The following is a 21,956-nucleotide window of genomic DNA, read 5'->3' as shown; positions in this document are numbered from 1 at the left end:
TCGGACGCTTAACCGACCAAGCCACCCAGGCGCCCCTGTGGTAGAAAATACTTTAGGTGAGGAAATTGGCATTCAGAAAGTTGAATAACTTTTTTAAAGTCAATCAATCCATGAGATGTCCACCTGGGATTCCATTTTAAGTCTTTTTCATTTGAAAACTCATCTCATTACCCATGAAACTCTTCTAGGCGCAAATTTGGAGGAAATATTGAAAAGTAAAGTTAACTGCTGTGACTCTGACAGTTATCTGCCACTGGGTCACATGTTCTTCTGGAGACCAATAATGGAAAGGCAGTGCCAGCCCCAGCTGATAGAAACTGACAAAAGACATGCTTGTTGTTGATTTGTTTTTCCATTTGTTCCCAGAGAGTCAATTTAATGGCTGCACAAACACTATCCAAATGTGAAGAACTATTTAGGGTCACTCAATATAAATAGCACTATTAACTCTGACTGGAGATAAGCAGAATAAAGTTGGCAAGTATCTCTATTCCTTTTCTTGGGCTTTGAAAGTCATCACCCCCAAATCATTGAAACCTCAATGAATTTCAACACTACCTTCTAAGAGGATTGCTGTTTGTAGAGAGCGGAGACACTGAAGCATCTCTTGAATGACCTTGAATAAGTATCTGAAGTTTGGCAGAATCAGTAATTCCACATTTGATTCTCTATGTATACCCTTTAGATGATGATTCAATGTGTGTGTGTGTGTGTGTGTGTGTGTGTGTGTGTGTGTGTGTGTGTACATGTGTTTGTGTATCTTCGTAATATTTACAAATATAAACACATGCCATATTTCAAGAGCTAATGTTCACTAAATATTGCATGTCTCTTGATATATTTATGATATCTTGATATTAAATCTGTAAGACATTATTCCAATTTTACAAATGAGTACACTGAATCTCATGAAAATTAAATAATATTCCCTAAACCTAGTACAGTATTTTAGTCTACTCTGCTGCCTCAGACACTGAGTGCATTGTCTGGTGTAGGCCCAGATACATACATGTAAACACATTTATGGATAATATCAGGGTCAGAGCATTTAAATTCATGTTTCAGCCTTATTTAGAATTGCTTATAGAAAAGCAGTAGTACCATGTGATAAATATAATTTCCATTTCTTCAATTAATCCCTATTTAACTAGTTTGTCTGAATCCATAGTAGAGGGGCCAAAAACAGTATTGTCAAATTTCAATGATTAATTAGACATAGAAAAGTTGAAAAACAGATGAATTATTTTAATAATAATTTAAAAAATGCTTTCCATGAAAAATCAATTTTTTTTAAAGGGCAAGAAAGAAAAATGAGGAGTATTTTTGCCCTGTCATCTCTTTGACCACCGGTGAAATGTTGTACTTCAGATTCTATGACAGAACCTATAATTACATTTTCTCCTTATATTTCTTTAGAAAGGGAAATATAGACAACTTTCATGTGTGAAATCAGGTAACGGAGTAAAACTTCGTCCTGGAGATCTGAGCATAGAGAAAAAGTATTTGATATTGAGTGTTGGAGAGAAGGTTTTTAATTTTCACTTTATACTAGGGGCAAGACGGAGGGAAAAACTCCTCAGCAAGTAAGAAGGATGAAGGCTCAGTTTAGCCTGCAGTGGACAAAGGAAGAATTTTGTCATTTAATTTGTTAACATAAAGAGACAAACTGCCTGATTCTATGAACACATACCTTTATTTCCTTTACTCATTTGGTTGGCTGCGGATAGATGTCTCTTTCCAATGTAAGCCATGGATTCTCTGCGCTCAAATGAACAGAAGTAGGAGTGACAAACCCAAGGGCATGAAGAGAGAGGTAAGACAGGAAGCAGTATGGGGATAACTCAGGGGGAAGCCAAGAAAAATTCCTTGAGAAGCCAAGTGGGCCTTCTCTACCTCACTCTTCTGGATCCTGTGTTGTTTCTGAATAGAGACTATCAGTGCCCACCTCATGGGCAGTACAGCAGTTAGCTAGTGGTCCTGCTACTTATCTTTAGTGAGTAGTTGCTGTCTATAGAAGGATTAATTTGATTATTATTTCTTGGTGTGAATATTAAAACAACCACGACAATGAAAACCTCCTGTCCAAGTGGTGCCTGATTCTGTTGCACATATCTCTTTTTCAAAATAATTAGTGTTTAATTCCTATAGCTTAGAGTTGGACATATAAGAAAAAAAGAGGAAGACATAGACTTGTTTTAATTATTATCACCACATGTGGGATGCCAGACACAGTGCCTATGATATCTTAGTCCTCACAGTATTCTTGTGGGATGGATATTGTATAATGTCCACTGAGAGTTAAGTATGGGCTTTTGAGACTGTCATTTACTGTCCTTTGGCAAGTGACTTAACTTTTTAAACCTCAGTGTTCTCATATGTAAAATGGGGATGACAGCAGTTACTCGGTAAAGCTAACCTGTGAAATGCTTAGCACAGTGCCTGGCATATTGGAAAGCGTTCACTGTTAGTTTCTGTGAGAAGTTAAAGCAATTTAACAGAAAGGTTAAGCAATTTGGTCATGGTCACAGAGTTAGTATGTGGCAGAGGAGAGAGTCACATGCAGCCTTGGTTGGCTCCAAAGCTCCTTTTTCTCCTGTACTACCAATCACATTTATTTCTTTGAGTTTAAAAATAAAATTGTTTCTTGTAAAAATCAAATCTCACATGCAGAGTCATGATGGAGATACAGGGATGCTTTCAAATGGTCCAAAATTCCAGATTTAGATTAGGTATCAGATACCGTACTTGGCCCCAGTGCTAACCAAGAAAGAGACAGACAGAAAGGGAGGGAGAAAGAGAGGGACGGAGAAAGGGAGGGAGGGAAGGAAGGAAGGAAGGAAGGAAGGAAGGAAGGAAGGAAGGAAGGAAGGAAGGAAGGAAGCCCCTGCCTTTAAGAGGTCAAATGTGATAAACAAATTCTATCCTAGGGCACAAGGATTCATTAGAAATGGCTTAAAAAGAATAACGAGGAACAGAGTCCTCTTAACCAGGCAGAATCCTTAGGAGTATTAGTGATAACTCTTCAAGTAGCACCTGATAGAACTCCACTTCTAACTACCTTGGGCAAAAACAGAAAAAGGAAGTTTGTTGGAAGACTTTGGTGGTAAGTAATGTGCTCACATGTGGACTTGAAAGGGGGCAGTGCTCCCCCTTTCAGTGCTGGCAGTGCTGGAGTTCTGTGCTCCAGAAACAATTGGAACCAGTAACCAGATGACAGCAGAATTCTTTTGGGATTTCTGATTCACATCAGCTTCATTCTGTATTTCAGCTTTATTCTTATTTTTAAAAGTTTTTTTTAACGTTTATTTTTGAGAGAGAGAGAGAGAGAGAGAGAGAGCGAGCTTGAACATGAGTGGGGGAGGGGCATTAAGAGAGGGAGACACAGAGTCCAAAGAAGGCTCCAGGCTCTGAGCTGTCAGCACAGCTGAACTCAAGAACCATGACATCATGACTGAGCTGAGGTGAGATGCTTAACCGACTGAGCAACCCAGGTGCCCCTATCCTTATTTTTAAATATAGACTTGCAGAGAACATGCCTGCTGACAATTTCCAAGTTTCATGCCTTGCACCTTTCATGTCTATAGTCTAAATAAATTAATTAGTTACCATTGCAAATCCCAAAGAAGAGCTCTGGTTGGCCCCACGGAGGACCAGGCACAAGAGCTATGGGAACATGGTGTTAAGAACCATTTAGAATTGGAGGAGGAGAAACTCTCTACAAGTGGGGTGTTGCAGATAGCTACATCAGGAAGCTGGAAAGCAGAAGGCCATTTGTGTTCAAAACAGGTTCACCAAAGTGTAAACTTAGGATCTGTGAGGCTACATATGGGCATACATGTTTAAAATGTGTGTGTAGGGACTCTTTTCTAGGAAAACTGAAAACACGGTACTATTCTCTAGCAGATTTTCCTAAAATGCACTGCAGTCAGACTATCCTGCTCATTTCATTTGCAATCTTTTATTCTTCTAAATGTATAGTGGAACTCTCCAAGAAACTAAGGTGTTTGGAGAGATGAGGTTTTAACTTTCAAGGCTAATGGTAAAAAGTCCAGTTACATTCTTCTAAAACATGCCACTGAGATTTCAAATCCCAAACTTGATCAATCCAGTAGCATACTTCTTGAAAGTTTTCTATTTATTTGAAAGTACACACAAATGACCCCCAATCTTCTCTTTCCCTTTTTCTCTTTTTGTTTAATCCCCATCACTCATTACCTCCATTATGGACGTATAAAACTGGTGTCTTCCAGAGCCCCAGTGTACTCCCAATCTGTTATATTTTTAAACATGTGCTTTCCCCTAATGAAAGAAATGGAATTAGAATGTAGCTCTTCCTTTTTCATGTCCTTCCTAAATGTGGATATTTCCCAAAAAGTGTCTGTTTTCATACTTTTTTTTGTCTCCTTTGGTAAATGTATTCACTCCCATAGTTCTAACTATTACCTTATTTTGGTTGACTCCCAAATTTACAACCCTACCTTTCCCTGTCGTTCATATATAGTTTCCTATGGATCTCTCTCATCTACAACCCAAGATGTGCAAGATGGAACTCATTACCCACCCTCTGAAACCTGTTCCTTCCTGGGACTTCCTCAAGTTAATGACTACTAATTGCTCAGTCCCTGAGGTTTGAGTCACATTCTCAATGACTCCTTTCTCACCCTACCAGCCCCAGACGACATCCAATTCTTACCAATTCTGCTTCCTCTCTCCCAATCCTCAGAACCATTACCCTGGTTCAGGTCTTTTCTCTTGCTTGGACTTCAAAACAAAACTTTTCATTTGATAAAAGTTTAGGCTTACAGAAAAGTTATATAAATAATAGAAAGCTCTTATACCTTTCACTCAGCTTTCCTAAAGTTGATATCTTGCCTGACCATGATGCATTTATTAAAATTAACAGTGGTACCATAATATTAACTGAACTATGGCCTTTATTTGAATCTCATCAGTTTTTCCACTAATGTCCTTGATCTCTTCCAGGATCCATTCCTGGATCCACATAGCATTTAGTTGTCATGAATCCTTAATTCTCAGCAATCTGTCACACTTCCTCAGTCTTCCCTTGTGTTTTATGAGCTGGACACTTTTGAAGAGTACAGGTCAATTATTCTGTAGAGAATTCCTTCATTTGGATTTGCTTGATTTTTCTTCATGATTAGGTTGAGGGTATGCATTGTGTTTTGGCCTGTACTTTTGTAATCACCCTTTATTTAAAAAAAAAAAATTTTTAACGTTTATTTGTTTTTGAGACAGAGAGAGACAGTATGAACAGGGGAGGGGCAGAGAGAGAGGGAGACACAGAATCTGAAATGGGCTCCAGGCTCAGAGCCTGACGCGGGGCTCGAACTCACGGACCGTGAGATCATGACCTGAGCCGAAGTCGGACGCTTAACCGACTGAGCCACCCAGGTGCCCCTGTAATCACCCTTTAAATAGCTTCTTTGCAGGGCACCTGAGTGGCTCAGTCGGTTGGGCGGCTGACTTCGGCCAAGGTCATGGTCTCACAGTTCATGGGTTTGAGCCCCGTGTTGGGCTCTGTGCTGACAGCTCAGAGCCTGGAGATTGCTTTGGATTCTGTGTCTCCCTCTCTCTCTGCCCCTTCCGCACTCACACTCTGTCTCTCTCTGTCTCAAAAATAAATAAACATTTTTTTTTTTTAAATAACGTCTTTGCTTTTAGTTTCCTTCCAGTTTCTTTATTACATAGGATATGAAGTTATCCTTTGGAAATACAGTGTTATCTGTGTCCTTACTCTTGCACAAAATAACTTTTCGGGATATCCTATCATTTATTTTTAGTTTTATTTATTTTAATTTTTTTAAATGTTTTTATTTATTTTTGAAGGAGAGAGAGAGAGACAGACAGAGCATGAGTGGAAGAGGAGCAGAGAGAGAGGGAGACACAGAATTTGAAGCAGGTTCCAGGCTCTAAGCTGTCAGCACAGAGCCTGATGTGGGGCTCGAACTCATGAACTGTGAGATCATGACCTGAGCTGAGGTTGGATGCTTAACCGACTGAGTCACCCAGGCGCCCCTATCATTTTTTTTTTTTTTTTTAATAAAGTCAACATTTCTCAGCCTACATTCAAGGCCATGCATAGTCTGGTCCCAAGCCACATTTCCAGACCACTCTTGGCTCATAGTGAACTGATGATCCCAAAGGCAGACTGATATGACTTTTCCATTTTCTGTGCTGGGCTCTTTGGCTCTGAGTCTCCTCCTCCTCATGCTTATCCTATATGATATATAATGTATATATGTAACATACATATATATTCATTATATATGTACATATATAACATATATATTATATATACATATATAACATACATATAATATATATATATTATATATACATATATAATGTACATATATATAATATATATATTATATATACATATATAACGTACATATATAATATATATATTATATATACATATATAACATACATATATATAATATATATATTATATATATATGTTATTATTATTATCCTCAAGGAAACTAGAACTCAGATCCATAAACTTCCCCAAGGTTAGCAACCAGACTTGATATACAAACTCAGATTGTTTCCCCTTCAGAAGTCAAGGGATTTAGACTCTATGCTATACTGTAAACCCCTTTAGTAAAACTATGGGTCTTATACATCTTGAATTTTCTCACAGAACCCGCACAATGCCTTGTCCATAGTATGGCTCCAATATATGTTGGGTAAATGGATGAATGAGTAAATACTGAATTTCAGGATAAAATGTGTATAATTGTGGTTGTGAAGGGTGGAAAGAGAATCAGAAGTTGCTTATGTTAGCATTATACTCTGATAAAGATTTGTTATAATGTGTATTGCCCAATAAGTATGTTTCTTTATTAGTAGGGTGCATTCCAAAGCTGTGTCTATACTTGGCTCTTTCTCTAGTCAGCCTTGGAATTTAAATCATTTACAGAAGTGTGGGTATTTTCTTAATCTCCCATTGAATTGAATGACACCCACTCCCAACATAGTCTTTGTAACTAACCTGGTAACTGACAACAAAGCTGCCATGTTGGAATGGAGAATGGGCTTGCAATTTTAGAGCTCCAAAAGATCCTTAAACCTCTCTGTTCAGACAGAAAACAAGGGAGTTGCTGGGGAGAAAGGGCCTGAAGGTAGAGGATTTTGATACCACTACAGGGAGGTGACCCTCTACCCCTTCCGTTGTATGCTCACTTGCATTGAAATGTAGTTTCGGCATTATTGGCCTTAGGCCTGCAGGGGCTGTGAGCACAGCATGTGTGTGCAACTCTTCAGCTGATGGAGGGCACTAATGTTTCCCTCAACAATTTTGATTGGTGTTTTAATTTTCCTTCAGAGGGCACATAATATATTTTTGGAGCTGGTTAATTCTCAAAACCTCTGGGTACTATTGAAAAGTGGCATTTAAGTACTCTGCCTCTGCTTTTAAAAGAGCAGCTCATTCTCATTTTCAAACTTTTAGGTATCCAAGACCTAGCGAGGGCATTATAAATGCTGCTCTCTCTATGGCACCCTGAGGACAAATCTGTCCCCTAGGTTGACAGTGGGGGAGAGGAAGCATTGTAAAATATATTTTATATCTACTCAGTAAGTAACTTATTTGCTTCTGTTTTACATTTTTCCCCCCAAATTAAAACTGGTTTGGGAGTCTATTGGCAGTGACTTTTTTTTTTAATTAATTAATTAATTAATTAATTTATTTTTCAATATATGAAATTTATTGTCAACTTGGTTTCCATACACCACCCAGTGCTCATCCCAAAAGGTGCCCTCCTCAATACCCATCACCCACCCTCCCCACCCTCCCACCCCCCATCAACCCTCAGTTTGCAGTGACGTTTTTAATTGACCAGAATCAAATTTGAAAAGTTACTCTTTTCTAGTGGAAAAAGAGTTCATAAATCCCTATGTAAATGAGATTTGGTTTTGTGCTTGAGGGAGAATAATATTTTTCATTTTTATTTCATCATCTTGAATTTTAGAAGCATGAACTATTATTATTGATAAAATGGGCAAGGTATGTTCCTCTTCAGTCTATATGTCATCAAACTATTTGCTTAAAAAGTTGAACTACAGTTGATGCTCATTTGTTGGAGCTACCTCATACCCAAAATTGTGAAACAAGGATGAATGTGCTTCAACTTATGGCTCATGGTAATTTCACATTAAAGTAGATCAAATATGATTCGATAATCCTTTACAGATTCTTCCTCACAAATACCTGTCAATTCAGCCTCTTCTTTTTGTCCCTTGGCTGCTTTGGTGACCATGTTATCATCTCCTTTTCTCTGTACTCTGTCATAGTCTCCCATTTGGTCTCCTTCTTCTATATTTTCTTGCTCTCAAATTCTTTTTCCATATCTCAGCCTCATCACCCTAACAAAATGCAATTCTGATCCATGTCAATCCACTGCTTAAAACTCTGTAAAGGGTTCCAGTGTTCTAAGTTAAATGCCACAGTTCTTTTTCTTTCTTCAGCTTTACTGAGATATGATTGACTAATAGACTCTGTATATATTAAAGGTGTACAGTGTGATGTTTTGATATATAAATACATTGTGAAATGATTCCCCCAATCGAGTTAGTTCACCTACCCATCACCTATTTAACATTTTGGGGGGCGGGGCGGTAAGACTAAGATCTATTCTCAGCACATTTCAAGTATACAATGCATTATTAAATATAATGTCTGTGCTGTATATTAGCTCTCCAGAATTTATTTATCCTAGAACTTGAGAGCTTATACCCTTTGACCAACATCTCCCATGTCCTCCACTCCCTAGCCCCTGGCAACCACGGTTCTACTCTTTATTTCTATGACTTGAGCTTTTTTAGATTCCACACGCAAATAAGATCATGCAATATTTGTCTTTCTCTGTCTGGTTTATTTTACTTAGCATAATGTTTTCTAGGTTCATTCATGTTGTTGCAGAATTTTCTTCTTTTTATGGCTGAATGGTATTCCATTCAGCCATATGTGTACCACATTTTCTTTATCCAGTCATCTGTCATTGGACACTTACTTAGGTGGTTTCCAAATATTGGCTATTGTAAATAATGCTGCATGAATATGGTAATACAGATATCTCTTTGAGATACTAATTTCCTTTCCTTTGGATGTATATTCATGATTGCTGAGTCATATGGTTATTCTATTCTTAATTTTTTGAAGAAATTCCACATTGCTTTCCATAATGGCTGTCCCAATTTATAGTCCCACCAACAGTGTTCCAATTTCTCCACATCCTTACCAGCATTTATTAATTTTTGACTTTTTGATAATAGCCATCCTAACGGGTGTAAGGCGTTAACTCATTGGTTTTGATTTGTATTTCCCTGATGATTAGTGATGTTGAACACATTTTTATGCATATGTTGGCTATTTGTCTGATTTGGAAAAATGTCTATTCAGGTCCTTTGCCCATTTTTAATCAGTTAATTTGCGTTTTCTTTGCTATTGTATAGGTTTTGAAAATACATTTTGGTTATTAGCCGTCTGTTGACTATATGGTTTGCAAGTATTTTCTCCTATTCCTTAGGTTGCTTTTTCATTTTGGTGATGGTTTCCTTTGCTGTGCAGAAATGCTTTAATTTTATGTAGTCCACCTTCCTTATGTTTGCTTTTGTTGCTTGTGCTTTTGGTGTCACACATGAAAAAATTGCCAACACCAATGTCAAGGGGTTTTCTTCTAGGAGTTTTACAGTTTTACTTCCTATGTGTAAGTCTTTAATCAATTTTGAATTGATTTTTGTGCATGATATGAGATAAGGTCCAGTTTCATTCTTTCACATGTGGATATCCAGTTTTCCCAATACCATTTACTAAAGAGACTACCCTTTCCCATTGACACAAATAAATGGAACGATATCCCATAGTGACACAGATTGGAATAATTAATATTATTAAAATGTCCATACTATTCAAATCTATCTACAGATTCAATGTAATCCCTAATAAAATTCAGTGGCATTTTTCACAAAAATAGAAAAAAAGTCCTAAACTTCACATAATACTTGTTTAGAACAAAGCACCTAATTAAAGTCAGCTTTTTTTTTTTTTTTTTTGAAAGGTGGGGGAGCTTAACTTCAGGAATATCAACCTGATTTTGATGTGTAAGATGGAAAGTGTTTTCATTTGTTTATTGGTTCCTTCAACACTTGTTTAATGAATACCTACGATAGGCCATGTAGTATCATCAGTGCCAGAAATGAGAGCAAAGATAGAAATAATATCCATACGGTACTTTAACATTTTTGAATTGCTTGCACATAAATGAACTTGTTTGATCCTTACCACATCTCAGTGAAGAGGAAGCAGGAGTTTCTGGCACTATAGTGAGGTCAGTATTAACAAATGTTAACTTTGAAGATCAAGCTGGAGAGAGATGCAAGTTAAATCCAGAACCAGAGTGACAACCAGATCACTTAGAGAGACATGGCGAGGCCAAAGAGTAACTAGATGAGAGAGACACAGAACAGGGGAGGGCAGTGGTCAGAGAGGAGAATTTATCAGTCTCACTACATCCCGGAAGACCACAGACTCCAGAGGCTCTTGAGTTTAATGACTCAGGCTGCCTTATAATAAGCAAGTGGCATTTCTGTAGTAATGATGTGGTTACTTGTAGTCTTCTGGAAGCTTAAATGTCGCACTGGGATTCTGGTGTCCCAGGAAGATGTGTGGCCTGCTTCACAGTCCACTTCTTAGCTTAGTCTATTTATAAACACTAGGAGTTTAGACACAAATGTGAACATGGTAATGGATTTTTATTGGTGTTACTCAAAACCCAAGAAATCAAAAGGTTAAAAATTGCAAGAAGTAACTTAATCTAGCAACTCACTTTCATTTTAAGTTTCACATAATCTCCTTTTCTCACCTGATAAAAACCTGTTCCATTTTAAATCTCTCCAAACTCTTGTGAGTGGTGGGAGGGGGTGACTTTCTTGAAATGGGTAAGTTTTGCTCCCATGAGTCCATGTGTAGGAAAAGTAAGTAATATTCTGATGTCAACATTTAGGTAAATGACAAAAAAAAAAACTGTATCCAGTAATATGTTGTCAATATACTTTCATTTCTTAGTGAAACTCCCAGGTTGATCCTGAGCTAATAATAACAGCCTAGAGTTACCTTTAGGTTATCTGCCCAATCCACAGTTGCATAATTCAGACCACATTTGCCTAGTTCATTGATGAGTGTTCCATAGAGGATGAAATCAAAGTCTCAATAAAGTCAGGATTTATTATTTCTGTCTGTTTTCAGGATATCTCTCAGTTTGTCAGGGAAAATTAAGGTAGCCCAACCAAACATATTGTAAACATTACCTAGATCTTATTTTCCTCAAAGTGTCCAAAAATGGGTCTTAGAATGATTTTTCCCAGTATCTTTTCAGCATAGACCATCAGATGAATGCTCAGAATTAATTTTGTCTTTTAAATACCTGGTTCTTGAGGGGCACCTGAGTGGCTCAGTTGTTAGTGTCTGACCCTTGATTTCAGCTCAGGTCATGATCTCATGGTTCATGAGTTTGAGCCTCACATCAGGCTCTGTGCTGACAACTTGGAGCCTGTTTGGGATTCTCTCTCCCTTTCTCTCTGCCCCTCCCTAGCTTGTGTGCTCTTTCTTGCTCAAATAAATAAACATCTAAAAAATGAATATATTTTATTTATATAATATTTACATACTTTTATATGTCCCTTCATGTAATCCAGGGACCCATGAGTGAATTACTAATGTAGAAAACATTGGACTTAGCAGAACTTTTCTCTGAATTTCTCTGACTGGCTCTCACCAATTTAATGGGGTAGATTTCCTCAGTGCCTGTATCAAAACTTTAAATGTTGCCCTTCACATACAAATATGGCCTTTCCATACCTTTATCCATGGAGGCTGAACTCTGAATTTGTTTTCTCAATACTGCAATTCTTAAATTTCATCTCGTATAGTCTACATCTTGTGCCCAGTATCCTTGTGACCCTAATGCATTGGCATGAGATGGTTAGCTAGGCTGCCAGGTGTCATGGCTAGCTCTGTCGTGGTACAGGTACCGGGGCTACATAGAGAGCCTATGATCTGGCCTATGCAAGCATAGGTAAATTGATGCGCTAACCACCTAAGCAAATCACACTTAGCTATGTTACCCTAAGTTAGGGAAGGAGAGTGTCACTGTTTGTCCAGTAAAGCAAACTGGGTATATAAATGTATATAAAGAGTCAAAATTAGTATACAGTATTCTAGGAATAAGTGTTTAAACCAAAGTGCTTAGAATCAAGTAGAAGAGACCAGAATGATATATGTGAAACAAAGAAAAACATATGATGCATATACTCATAAGGCATGCAGAGATATTCTAATAATACTGGCCAGTATTTTTTTTAAATGGAGAAAGGACTAGGGTTGGTATAATGCAGGCATCTTCACAAAGACAGTTTGACCTGTACACCCAAAGGGGATAGAATTTATTCAAATGTAAAGGAGTAAGAAGAGTCAACATATTTTACTATGGAAACAACTGTTTTGTTTTCCTTCTTATTTTCTGCTTCCTTAAAAGGATCCAACCCATTCTAAGGGAATGCACTTCACTGCACACACCCCACCAACAGGGACAGAATGCAAATATTTTCCCTCACCTCAGGGGAGTGTTTGAAAACACTCTCTTGGAAAGGAAACTAATTTATTTGGTTGCTAATTATTTTGGCTCTGGTTTTAATGAGCCATCCACTGTAAGAGATAAAGAGGATAATAAGACTTTCTCTCCCTCTCTCTCCCTCTCTCAATGTCTCTCTGTCTCTCTTTCTCTCTCTCTTTGGTAAAGTGATTAAAAGAGTATGGACATGTATCATGTAGTGTTTAAGATCATGGACCTTCTTTTAGGTCCTTTTCATAATGTCATAAAAAGAAAAGACGTTTTCTTTTTATGAAAGAATGGGCATATTGTTTATCCTTTCTATGCCTTAGAATCCTCATCCATAAAATGAGAATAATAATAGTTCCTATCTTGAAGGGTTGTAGTGAGTATTTAAACAGTGGTGTTGTATTATTGTTGTTATTATTTATTGTTATATTATTATTAGCCTGGAACCCTGCAAAGGAATAGGAAATCGATGGTGTGGACAGATGGGACCACAGAGCCTTCCAAATGATTCCAGGGAAATTGCCTAGGAAGTGTGTGTGTGGGCTGGGGGGAGGGGGAAGGATAGCCTGGCCATGAGACAAAGTGTTGCCTAGAGAGTGTCTAAAGAAGAGCTCCATGGAGAACACTGTTTTTGTTCCCAATCAAGCAGATTGCTCCCCAACGGCCAACTGGCTTATCTGTGTCTAGTAAAGAATCTACTTTTGCCATCACCCACAACCCAGTCAGTTGATCCTGCAACCCCTGAGGGAAGGAATATTATTACATCTGCTATTTTTTTTTTAATCAATGTTGTCTTTGTCACTTGGTAGTCCAACAGAAGCAAAGGCCATTAGTACCCTTAGAATTGGGTATATCAAATTAACCTAAGGTGGACAACTATGAACCCTAGAAAACAAAAAACATGGTAAGAAGACCAACAAACAAGCAAAAAAAACCAGAACACTTGTTTCAAAAGGGGGTCCCCTGGATATGAAAGCATTGGTATTGGAGAGATTCTTCCAACTTGTATGCCTAGGGTGCCTGCATTGGACAAATTTGAGACCCCTGGTCTGGCATAGTATTTAGTGATACCTCCTGTTATAAATAGCAGTCTTGAAGTCACAGAAGGATCCATTTTTTAAGGACAACTTGTTCCATGGAAGAAGTTCCTCAGACAAGTAATCCGGAGTAGAGCTACGCAGTGTGGTCCTTGGATCACATCAGTATCACCTGGGATCTTATGACATGTAGAATCTCTGCTTCTACTTCAGCCCTACTGAATCAGAATCTCCCTTTACAAGGTCCTGGGAGATTCATGTGCACATTGATGTTTGGGAAGCTCTGGTCTCTTGGACTCAGATGGGTGATACATCTTTTTACAGTATCTACCTCATCACCCTGGAGTAGCAAAGCATTGGTAAGAGACTCTGATTGATCCTTTTCAAAATTTCAAGGAAAAATATCCCCAGAAAGCAGAGATAATGCTAATAAGCATGGCAATTACAAACACATCCTCTTTTTTGAATTAGCAATAGAAGAAATATCCAAAGAAATGTGTGCAGTTCTTCATTTTAAGACCTTTTAAGCCCTCAGATGACTTGAAGTGAAAGATGCCTCTGGAATGCACCGTAACACTTAGATGCCTTAGAAATTTAGATCAAAGGTGAGAGTCATCAAAGTTTTTGTGGCCTCAAAGGCAAAAAGACAGCACTTCTGAGATACAAGAGTTGTGTTGAGACGGGTTTTGTCCCTTTGTGAGTCTTTATGAGGAAGAGTGCTTCTTGAGCCTTGGAACCCTCGAGACCCGCCAATTTGAGAGGAAGAGGTGGCATTTCCCTTTAAGCTACAGGTTGCATTCTGTTCAGATCCTCAAGCATCAAGGTCAGGCCTTGTTCAGAATAACTGAATGCTAATTGCCTCGCTGAGAATTAATGTGCATTATCTTGTTTACACCAATGTTCTGCTGGCAGTTTGTAAATCATTCTCTCCAGCAGGCTCTGACACAGATTTGAAGTTTGTTTCTGTTTTATAGGAGTTGGGTTCATCTCTAGCTATGCTAGAGGGTTAGAAAAATTAGATGAATGAGCCAGGGGAGACCTCTTCCCTGCACACTTCCGCATCATGAATGATCGTCACAATTGACAGGGATTGTGGAGACTGCATTTAGCTCCAGGTAAGAAACAGACTGGCTGTGTAATTACGCTAACACTTTCCAGGGAGATTTTTGTTTTGTTCTGTTTTGTTTTTTACCTTTGCTATATGTATACAGGCTCGTGCTTGCTTGTGCATCCCCTTGGTGACTAAACAACACACACACACACACACACACACACACACACACACACACACAAATAGCCACAGAGTGGCTGGCACACTCATAAAGACCATCAAGGTGACCTCAGTGATTTGTATGGCTACCCCTTGCCATGGTCCATTTCTCAATGCAGTGGGCAGTCTTCCAAATACACAGCAGCTCTGTGCAGCAATCACTTCAACTTCGTGGAAACCCCAAGCAGGAGATACGCAGTTCCCCTCCATTTTGCTCTGCTTTTGGTCTAGATTTTGTATCCCACTGTTGTTTATTTTTCTTGCCACTCACTGGCCATGTAATTTTGGGCAAATCACTGTGCCTCCATTTCCTTATCTATACTATTAAAGGGTGGTCCTTATTTAGTGCTGGCTGGCCAGGATTTCATGCTTTTTAATTTCATGCTTTTTCCTTTGATTCTGGGAGCAAGATGGTTGCCAGCACTCAAGCTCCTCATCATAGACCTGAAGCTTGAGGGAGAGAGAGAGAGAGAGAGAGAGAGAGAGAGAGAGAGAGAAGAGAAGAGAAGAGAGAGAGAGGGAGAGGAAGCTGCAGTGCTAGGGGGAAATGATTCAGAGAGGCTTTGTTTGCCAGTCCAGATCGGCTTCTGACCTTTGGCAAGTCTCGTGGATCTTCAGTTTTCTCATCTGTAAAATGGAGATAAATACCCTGGCTTGCCTCCCCTGTGGGGCTGTGATGAGAGAGTATACTGCACTCTGGAAAGTGCCATACAGTGCAGAAGGTAGCATGTTTCCAGGTTTGTCTCATCGGTCCTTTTCAGCAGGGAGAGAGCATCAAGCGGTCCCAGCCCCTGAGGCTCCTCAGCCACCGCTATAGTGCTCAGCTCAGGGCATATAGCAGAACCCTGTAGAGATAACATTCCCTGCCTGCCCTGAGTATCACCTTATCAGAATTTCTAGGGGAAAGTCTCAAGCATATGAAATGGATGTGAAGTCAGATTTGAAAACCGCTGATCTGGAGACAGGGAAGACTTAACTACTTTCTTGATCTCAAATTTTAATATTTATTGTATATGACAGGATACCCCTTCATACGTCTGATGCCTGAAACGTAGTCTGGACAGGACAGAGCTTACGGTGGGGGGGGGGGGGCTATTCAGCTGTAGCCTTCTGTTTAAGCTTGTCAAATACACCTGCTAGTCTTGATTCATGGTTTTCTTTCCCATATATTAAATGGAAGAAATCTCTGACACTATTGTTGAAAATGAACTTCTGAGAACTGTATATCCTTTGGGAATGAGGCATGGTTCAACGTGAACTATATTTAGCCCTCTCTGAGTCCTCTTTTAAACATTAACTAGGGCACAGTTGAACTTTATCTTTTGGCCTTTGGAGCACGGTAGTAGAGGATGATAAGAAAAGGGGAAAAGGAAGTTGAGGAGCAGCACAAATAGCTTTCTACTTAGATAGTTTCATCACCAGTTAGAATCTGTTTGGAGCTGACACTAGTTAGGTTCTCTGCCTAAGGAACAGCTGTGGGATGAGTATCTGGAGTTTATGCAAATGGCTTCACAAGTGACAAAAAGGCTTAGGCGTGGTCCTTCCCTTCATTCTTTGATCCAGTTCCACCGTGACTGGGAATAAACTCAAGCTACATATTTCAAAGCCACGGTCCCAGGCAGGTGCCATTAAGGACCTCAGAGGAGGTGGCAGGGGTGGAGGTATGGGGGAAAAAATAACCCTATCTAAAATACATGATTCAAAATTAAAGAAGCAAAGCAAATTCTCAGGAGGTAGACTTTTTGTCTTTATTTGTCTCACTTTAGTTTTCCAGTGAAATGAGATAAGAACATCTGTCTCCTGCTAAATAGGAGCTGCGTTCTTTCAGGTAAGAATGATAATGCTGGGGGAACGCATTTTTGCAAACTTGCCTTAATCTATTTCTGGGGTAATGGACTTTCACAGCAGCCTCAAGTGCTGCTGTTAATAGCTTCTTGCTTCTTCCAGCAGAAATGCACTAGAGTTGTTTTCAGATGTGTGTTCACTTTGAGGAAAAGAACAACACAACCAGAGAGAGAGAGAGAAAAAAAGAAATAGATTAAAGAACAAGAAATTACCTCGGTGCATGTTCCTGCCACTCTAACCAGCAGTACTGGGGAGAAAAAGTTACTTTCTCCATGACTGAAAAACATTTAGGGCACAGGGTTGGAGTTTGGGCTCCAACTCTGGATATTTCCCTGGCTGCTTCAATACAGCGAGCTTTGGACTCCAGGGAAAAAGTCTAAAAATACTAGAGCCTATTTGTTCAAAAGCAAGTACCAAAGATGGAAAGGGCCTGCTTTTGCCTTAAAGGAAGAAAGGAATATAAAATCTTAATGTTTTCATTGTTAAACTCTAAATCAAAGTCAGACCTTGGAATATTGTTGTTTTTATTTTAATGGGCAATGCGAAGACACAGTAACACAAATTCGAATAGCACAAAAGGAAATATACTGTAAAGTTACTCTCCCTTCCAACCCTACCCACCAGCGCTCTGGTTCCTTTCCCTGAGGCCACCTCTGATCCTAGTTTCTTGTGGATCCTTCCAGGGATCTTCTCTGCATATTGAGGGAGTGTGTGTGTGTGTGTGTGTGTGTGTGTGTGTGTATGTGTATGTACATCAACAGAGCTCCCTCTCCCTCCATTTAACATGAATACTTGCATCATGCACACACTCTCCTGCACCCTTGACTTTTTCACTTTAAAAGATGTCTTAGGCATCAGGTCATAGAGACCAGTCTTCTTCACTTTAATAGCTCTACAGAGGCCCACTGAGGTGTGTATCATAAGTCATTTAACCAGCTCCCTCCTGGTGGGGATTTAGGCTCTTGTGATTCATTTGCCACTACAGTGTGGGAATGAGTATTTTTATACCTTAAAGTGTAAAATATATTTGAATCGTAAACTGACATAATGTAAATTGACTCTTATGCCTCTCTCTTCTGTAGTTGCAAGTTTCTCCCAAGCCTGACAGAAAACTTTAGCAGACTTAGTTGTATTTTACTTTTGAAGTATTAACCATAGGTCAGAGTGCAGTGCTGATTTCTGGTTGTGAGATTTCCCTCTGATTTAGTTTAGCTGGTACCAACCTAGCCAGGGAAGACAGAGTGTGAGCTGTTTCCACACAGGTACCAGTTCAGTTACTGAGCAAATAAGACCCTGTCTGCTACAATGGTGAGGTCACAAAAGTCATCTTAACAGCCTGAGGAAATCAATTCCAACAATAGTCTAGGAACCACCTCTGACTCAGGGCTTTCTGGAGGCATAGAATTTCTGCCTCTGCATTGATAAGGTCATACATATGTATGCACCAGAACTCAGGCCTCCCTGGGGCTCTGGTTTTCAACTCTGAATAAATAGAAACTGGGACACATTTGGAATGAGACTGAAGGCTCTGGGAATATTGGAGCTTTGTACTTTTATTTTTTAAATAGCACGTATGTTTGGGGGATGGATAAAAAAGGATCCAGCCTTGTAGGGATGAGGAGGTAATCCTTCCACCCATCAGATGCAGGGCCATGCAAAGATAACCAATGTCGTCTTTAGAAGCTAGAAGCTTCCTATTCAGGGTAGAATTGCTAGAGGATTTGTCCTTTGATTTGTTCTTTGATAAAGGAAAAGGAAAACAATACCGAGGAAGGGGGCAGGCAGTACCTAGGTAGTGAAAACAACACAGGTTGAGAGTTAGATGCCCTGTACTTTAATTCAAGTACTGCACAATTTCAGTTAGGACCAAGTCAGAAAGCCCAAGTCTTTTTACTTGACTGAAAAAATGAACCGTATTTGTTCTACAGATTGTCTTGATGCTGGTGTAAGAAGCATCGGGGTACCTAGTCTCTCTTCACCTTTCAAGCTTTTGTTTGCTTTGTGTAGGCTTTATTCTCAGGCTCCAAATGGTGCACAGTGGCTGAGAGCAGCTTCTGTCCTGAATCTTCCCAGGCTCTAGGCTGCCAGACAGAAAACCTTATTTTCCCCTAAGAGTTTAAACAGAAGTTCCAGATGGCCAAGGGTCTAAGGTCAGAGTGCTCTTACCAAGTGCATGGGAGAATGGATACTGGGTGCCCTTGTATCCAAACAAATTCACAGATGCCCCAAACAGCCTGTCACTAGTAGGCATATGGCTTTGGCTCACATAATTTCTTATTGTCGAACTTTGCTTGTTTGTAAAATGTGGTCAAACTTGATCATCTTTGTGAATTCCTCTAGTTCTAAGTTAATTTCCTATCTTCTTCACAGCCTTGGCTTTTTTACATTTATTGAGCATTTATTCTAGACAGGCATTCTTCTCATTCCTATTCTTGACTGATTGTATTTTACTATGTATAAGAAACAGATATGTATCTAAGAACATAATATATATCTTTGAATAGAGGTAACTATAAAGAGCAACAGGAACACATAGCAGAGAACAGTTAATTCATTTGTGATGATAACATTTGAATCCGGTTTGAAACTTGCCTAGACTTCAACAAGTCTGTGGTGCCAATATTAGGAGGCTGGATACATGGATTACAGGGTGAAGTTGGAATTTATGGCAAGGGGAAAAGTGCAGTGGTAAATTCAGCCATACTTACATATTGACTTAGTAGAGTCATCTACCCTGTTCCTTCTGGTAGTGCCCAAAGAGGGTTGAGGACAATATAAAGATAGATCAGAAGGCACTAACCAAATAAAGAGTGGAAAAGCATGATTTCAGAGCATGTAACAGGGAACTGAGTTAGGAAATAAATGCTGAAGGATAATTTAGGCTATCCTATGATTACCCTAAAATTATTATTTTATTAAGAGATTGTCAAAGAACAAAAGAAATCTAATTTCATTAAGCCAAACTAAACCATGCCACCACCATCACACCAGGAAAAACACAGCGACTTACATGAAGTTGGAAATCAATTGACAGAGGAGATTGGATTTTTTCCCCCTAAAATCTTGAAACCTAGGAGAGTCTCCCTTGTGATGGATTGTGTGTTCATACCTGAAGTCAGAGGAATAAATTAGAAGATATCTTAAAGCCCTAGGGTCCTCACATTCTGATATTTGGTTTCTCCTCAATAGTTGTTCTATGAAGTGACTTTACCCCCAAATGAAAAATTACTGCTACATAGTAGTTCATGCTGATTGGGACACATGGGCCAAGGAACTATTTTAAAGAATACAAAGAGAATTCCATTCTGTCTAAATTGGGGCAGAAAATCACAACCAAAATTATCAGAAAAAAAAATAACATTTATGTTCTCCTTGAAAATCTTGTTGAGAATGCCAGAAGGCATCCCAGGGAGGCTTACTGCAAAGACAGGAACTGTGGGAAAGGAGGGAGTTAATCAGGGATGAAAGATTGGTTCTTCCTACTCTGACCTCCCTTTCTAATCCACTTCTTCTCTAAAGCACATTCTTAAGAGAATTCCCTTTTCTAGGGAGAATTAATTGCAGTTTTATTTAGGAATAAGAGAGTGCCTTACTTTACCCTTTAAATTTCCTTCTAGGACTATTGTGATTCCGTTAGAATGCCTTAGGTATTCAGTAGTGTCAGGATACTAAATATGTGTTCTTGGTTCTAACACAAAAAGGAGAAAAAAAATGTTTCAAAGAGAAGAAAAAGAAAGAAAAAAACAAAGTCATTCCTATTCAATGTTTTCTTTACACAGGAATAAAAATATTTAGCATTGTAGTGATTTTCACACTGAAGATGAATGTCAGTTTACTGCAAAGATGTGAATTAATTCTTGAAGTAAAGTCTAATACCCAAAGTAAATTTTTGAATGCATCTTAGGAAAAGCATACTGTACTAGGCACCATGGAGAATGTTAAAGACATATTCACCATGTCAGGGGGCTTCTGGACTAACGGGAGATAAGATTTAGATTGATGTAGGTACATTATGCTAAGAGACTTCCTCCAAGGTGGGGGGGCGGGGAACTCCATCAGGATTAATTCTAAAGATGGAAGTGAAATTTGCTATGGACCCTGAAACAAGTACAGATTTTCTGACAAGAGGGAAGGGGAGGGGAGGGTTTCAAGATGGAAGGAACATCATGAGCAAAGGGAGGTGGGAAGCAAAAGGGGCAACAGGTGTATCAGTTTGACTGGAACAACAGGTTACACACAGAGTAGGTGCGGCTTACAAGGACTTAACTAGTAGTAAGGAAGGAATAGCAAAAAGCTATGTAGAAATCTCTGGTTTGCCTTTGGGGTTGGAAAGGGACTGACCCAGCAGGAAGTACGGACTGGCCTTTGTGCTGAGCCCTTGCTGCTACACCATCGTGCTGCACTGTGGTAGGAATTGCTGGAAAGACTATGAAGGAGTTAAAGGGAGAAGGGAAAATGCTTTCTGGGATCATCAGGGTTCTTAAAGTTGAGGCACGTTCTAATAATTGTTTGGTCTTTTACGTCATTTTCTTCCTCCAGACCAAATTCCTACTCACGCTGCCAACATCAGCTCCCATTCTTCTCCTGTACGATAGGAATCGTTTCCTTTCATTTAGTATAATCTGTGTCACGTGCTCTGACATGTGATCACCTGACTCTCAAACCAGCCTTACCAAGTATGTATTATTATCTCCATTGTAGAGCCAAGCAGAATGGTACTCACAGAATTTAAGCGGCTGTCCTCGAAGAATATGGGCACTAAGGGTCAGAGCCAGAACTCAAACTTCCCAGGCATGTGAGTGATCCACTTTGAAGAGGATCCTACATGCAGTCACACTGTTAGATGAACAGAGCCCCTCCTGACACATGACTGAAACCTCATGAGAGAGCCCAAATAGGAAGCCAAGTCCTGACTGGATTCCTGACAAAAAGCAGCAGTGAGAGAGAAAAAATAACTGTCTTTGTTTAAAGCCACATGAACTATCTTAAGGGTCCCAGTCAAGCATCTTCCCTCAATCCTGTTCTTGTCCAGTAGGCTCACAAAGTGCCCATTGTGTTAGGGTGAGAGGCTACCTTTACTCTCAGCAACACGGCTTTCCACTCACCAAGGCTGACTGGGCTGCAGAGAGCCCACTGCTGACAGCCCAAAATGTCCACAGC

This window comes from Panthera pardus, unplaced genomic scaffold (genome assembly GCF_024362965.1).
Source record: "Panthera pardus isolate Hobbes unplaced genomic scaffold, ASM2436296v1 HiC_scaffold_2, whole genome shotgun sequence".
Lineage (NCBI taxonomy): Eukaryota > Metazoa > Chordata > Mammalia > Carnivora > Felidae > Panthera > Panthera pardus.
Note: the sequence above shows the minus strand (reverse complement) of the source record.